The sequence below is a fragment of the Elephantulus edwardii genome, unplaced genomic scaffold, assembly GCF_000299155.1.
Source record: "Elephantulus edwardii isolate Elephantulus edwardi_28Jun2011 unplaced genomic scaffold, EleEdw1.0 scaffold00211, whole genome shotgun sequence".
In the NCBI taxonomy this organism is placed as follows: domain Eukaryota; kingdom Metazoa; phylum Chordata; class Mammalia; order Macroscelidea; family Macroscelididae; genus Elephantulus; species Elephantulus edwardii.
Genome location: NW_006399961.1, coordinates 1,006,169 through 1,010,670, shown reverse-complemented (window position 1 = coordinate 1,010,670; position 4,502 = coordinate 1,006,169).

Below are 4,502 nucleotides of genomic sequence, written 5' to 3'. Positions count from 1 at the left end.
GTCTCCATAGGTGGGAATTGACTGGATGGTAGCATTTTTTTTGGGGGGGGTCAGGTGTACCTTTGTTTTCTAATTGACATCTTTCCTTTTTAATCCTTAAAAAGATCTATTGTAGCAAATTTGCCCAACACATGGATGTCTGTAATTTAACCAGTTCTTTATCAATGTTTATTTCTTTTGAAAGTACTGTTTAGTAGTTATCGTAGAAGTAACTTAGCACAGTAGTTAAGACTTGTGAACTCCTTTGAATGAGATTCTTTCAGTCTAATTACTAGACACTACTCGCCAAGTGTCTCTGGGCTGCCCAAGCTTTGGTTTCTCCAGCTGAAAACCTGAGTCAGGAACAATAATTTTCCAGAGTCATAGATATGGAATGAACTGATATGCAAAGCATCCAGCCGAGAACTTGCCAAGGAAGCTTTCAAAACCCTGTTAGTGGTCCTTAAAAAATTGAGATTAAGTCTGTTTTTGGTCTTTTGTTACAGTTGCTGTGTGATGTAGCAGTTTGCCAAAGAGAAGTGATTAAGCATAGAATTAGACTGATGGAGGTCTCTAAAGTGAAAACAATTTGAGATTTTTATTATGCCTTTGTGTTGTGGTGCTGGAGAAGAATACCGAATATCCTGTGGACTGCTAAGCGAACAAGCAAATATGTCTTGGAGCAGGTGGAGTGCTCTTTGGAGGCAAAGATGGCAAAGCTTCAGTTTTCATTCTCTGGGCATGTAGCTGGGTGAGGCTATTCTTGAAAAGGGACATCCTGCTTGGAGAGATGGTAGGTCAGTGAAGAACAGGAAGACCCTTAACAGGATGGATTGACACAGTGACATCAGCAATGAGCTCTAAGTGTCTCAGAGCTGAGGATGCTTCAGTATAGGGCAGGGTTCAGGATGGCTGTTACAGGGTCATGCTGCGCGACTCGATGGCACCTAACAACTGTTTTGTCCATCATTTTGTAAGCTTTAAAGGGTGGGCCTTGCATTTGGAAAATGAGAGAAATAGATCTCCAGATTTCACACTGTTGAGACATGTTGTTAGGTATTACTGAGATGATTACAACTGATAGTGATCCAATGTAAAACAAATGAAAACACAGCCCAATCCTGTGCCATCCTCATATCAATGTTATGCTTGAGCTCACGGTGCTGCACTGTGGCCTCTTTTTGCTGAAATTCTTCTTTACCAAGCATACTGTCCTTCTGAGGGATTAGCCCCCTCCTTCTAACATGCACTTCTTCCAAGACAGATTGCTTTTTGGCAGTCTATGGTATATTCAATACTCTTTGTTAACATCAAAATTCTGAGGCGTCAATTCTTTTTCATTGTTCCTTATTCAATGCCCAACTTTCACATGTATATGCAGCAAATGAAAATATCACACCTTGAGCCATCCAAGGCTCTTGAGCCTTTAAAGTGACATTCTTGTTCTTGGGCACTTTAAAGAGGTCCTTGGCAGCACATTTGCCTTTTAGGGTACATCCTTTGATTTTTCTTTTCTTCTTTCTTTCTTCCTTTTTTTTTAACTGTTGCTTCATAGATTGGATTGTAGCGCCAAGGAAAATGAAATCTTTCACATTTGTCATCCTTGACAACACACAAGCTAGTCTGATGAATTTCCTTGGCACAAAGTCTGAAGCAGCATGGGGCTCATTCATTAATTCTTTCCTTCATGCAGAACACATTTATCAAGCATCTCTCAAGCCCAGTTCTGCATCTTCAATCTCACACATCTACAAAGTATTGAGGAGCAAACAATCTCAGTAATTACAAAGCAGTGCTCACCACAGCCCATGAATCTTCAGTTTCCTGACCTTGAACTTCTTACAACTCCCATGAATACACATGCCATCTGATCTTTTCTCATCTCTGCATATATACACAGTTCTCCATTAACTGATCCTACCTCTGTTAAGCTTGAAAGATGCCTCCTTATAATTTGAAAGGCAGTTTAAATGTTATTTCTAATCAATCACAATTTGCTTGCTGGGAGTAAGGACTTGAAACACTTGCTGCAGAAGATCAAAGCCTTCAGTATGGATTGCATCTCGATGTCAAGAAAATAAAAAGTTTAGCCAATGGGCCAAGAGGCAACATCATGATAAATGGAGAAAAGACAGAGACTGTCAATTACTTCATTTAACTTGGGTCCTTGATCAAGATACTTAGTACTAGCAGTTAGGAGTTCAGGAGTCATATCATACTGTGAAAGTCTGTAGTCAGGGACTTCTCCAGATTATTAAAGAGCAAAGATGTCAATTTGAGGACTAAGGTGCACCTAATTCAGGCCAAGGCCTTTTCAATCACTTGCTATGCGTCTGAGAGCTGGACAATGAATAAAGATGACAGAAGAATAATTGATACCTTTGAGCCGTGGTGCTGGAGAAGAGTGCTGACTATCCCATGGACTGCCGAAAGAACAAACAGATATGTCTTGGGAAAAGAACTCCCAGAGTGCTCCTTAGGGGCAAAGATGATAAAGCTTTGCCTCATACATTTCTGGCATGTTGATAGAAGAGGTTATTTCTTAGAGAGGGACATCATGCTGGAAAGGTGGAGGGACAGCTAAGGAAAGGAAGACCCCTTACCAGGAGAATTGATACAGCAACTGTAGTAATGGGCTTGAGTATGTCAGAGATTGCAAGAACAGCACAGGATAGGACAGAGTTCAGATCTGTTACTCACAGGGTTGCTATGACTTGGACTCAACTAGAGAGCACCTAACAACAACAATAACAACAACCAGTCAATCAGCTGTATCCTGCACATATACCTGCTGTTATACTTATTACCCAAATCCACTGCCAGGGACTTGACTCAGTCATTCTGAAGGACAAAGTAGAACTGCCCCATAGTACTTCCATGGCTTTCAATGTTTACAGGAGCAGACTGCTGATTTCCTACTGCAGAGTTCTTGGTGGGTTTGAACCATCAACCTTTTAGTTAACAGAATGCACCAAAGTGCCACTAGTGTCCCAAACACCTATTACATACACCATAAATTGCTATCTATTTATAAAACATTCCTTTATATATAACATATACAGAGGTAGGTGGTGAGTAAGGCAAACTTGGCATGAAGTGAACAATGTAGAAATTAGTAAATGCCCATTTCCCATTCTGATGAATTATAAGGTAACAATATGATGTAACCCGGTGACTGGGGAGACCAACTATGACAGTACTCAGTGCTTTGACATACATTATTCCATTTAATTATTTTTTAACAACTCATTGTGGGCACACAAGAAAGGGCTACTGGAGTCCCAGTTCAACCTTGTTAGGTGCTGCTGAGTCAAGTACGACTCATAGAAACCCTATGAACATATGAACAGTAGATCTAAACTCTGTCCTAGCCTGTGTCATCATCATACTATCTGACATCCTCAAGCCCACTGCTGTAGTCACTCTGTCAATCCACCTAGTTATGGGTTTTCCTCTTTTTCACCATCCCTCAGTCTTCCCAAATATGATGTCCCTCTTCAAGGAATAGTCTCTCCTAGCAACATGCCCAAAATATGTGAGAAGCAGCTTTATTATCTTTGCCTCCAAGGAGTACTCTTGGCTGTACTTTCTCTAAGACTCACTGTTTTTGTTCTTTTGGCAGTCCATGGGATATTCAATCTTCAATATGGATTGTGTCTGAACATGAAAAAAAGATTATACCCCTGGACCAATACACTTTGTACCATCAGTCAGGAGATCAGGAGACATATTGCACTGGGAAAGTCTGCAGCCAGAAACCTCTCCAAATTACTGAGGAGCAATGATGTCAGTTTGAGGACTAAGGTGGTGTACCTGATTCAGGCTATGGTCTTTTCAATCATTTACTATGCATCGAACTGGTGCCTTTGAACTCTGGTGGTGCAGAAGATTACTTAATAGCTCACTGGCTCAACTTGAGGGCTTCTCAAAAGCTGATGTCAACAGATCTGTCTTTGAAAAAGGACTAGGAGTTCACTATGCAAGATATGGGGTAAGAACTAGATACCTAAGAGTCATGGTAAGGGGTGAGTTGTATTGTCTGCAGCCTCCTTTTCAGCGGCAATGCGCTTCCAGGAACACCTGTAAGGAGATAGAAAGGTAAGAATGAAGACAGGGACCAGTCAGCACAGTTTTTTACAGTGACGCCCTTGGCACCTGCGCAGAGTGCAACTGCCTGCTCGGCGCCTGCGCAGTAGGAAACTCCCCGCGCACCGGAATCGGCGCGCTCCTAGGTGGCGTCGCCGCGCGCCGAGTCATCGATAGGAAGTTCCCCGGCGATTGGGCTCCGCGCTGGGCTCCGGCGGACGCCCTCCGGGAAGGGGCGGGGCGCTCATGTCCGTGGGACTGGCCGGCTGGGTGGCCGACGCAGTGACGTCTCCTCCCGGTTACACCTCAGCCCCCTCACGACCCCGGTGGTCCCCGCTCCGGGCTCGCCGTTTGCTTGGGGAGCTGCACGGCCGCGTCTCGGCTGCTGTCCCCGCCACCAAGGCCGGGCCCGGCCGGTGGACCCTCCCGCTGCCGCC